Below are 386 nucleotides of genomic sequence, written 5' to 3' on the forward strand. Positions count from 1 at the left end.
CCTTGACTTTTTCGACAACGCCTGCAAATGCATCTAAATACACCAACAACAACAAAAGCAATGACAAAGATACCGATAGCAGCAGCAGTCCCTCAGCACCGCCACCGCCTTACCTCGTTGCCGTTGCTGATGTAGGTGCGGAAGTCGGGCAGGCCGGGCCGCTTGTACTCCAGCCGGTACGCCTCCGTGTACTCCATGCCCTTCATGTTGGCGAAGCGCCCCTGCGTCGCCGTCGCCGTGATCACGTGCACGGAGCCCAAGTCCACCTGCAGGTACTCCCGCGAGTTGGTGTCCACCGGCACCTTGGGGCACCAAGCGCCGCCGTTCTGGTCCACGTTCAGTCTGCGGGAGGAGGAGGGGGGTCAGTGGGGCCTTCGATGGAGGCG

Source organism: Penaeus monodon, chromosome 33 (assembly GCF_015228065.2).
Source record: "Penaeus monodon isolate SGIC_2016 chromosome 33, NSTDA_Pmon_1, whole genome shotgun sequence".
NCBI classification, from domain to species: domain Eukaryota; kingdom Metazoa; phylum Arthropoda; class Malacostraca; order Decapoda; family Penaeidae; genus Penaeus; species Penaeus monodon.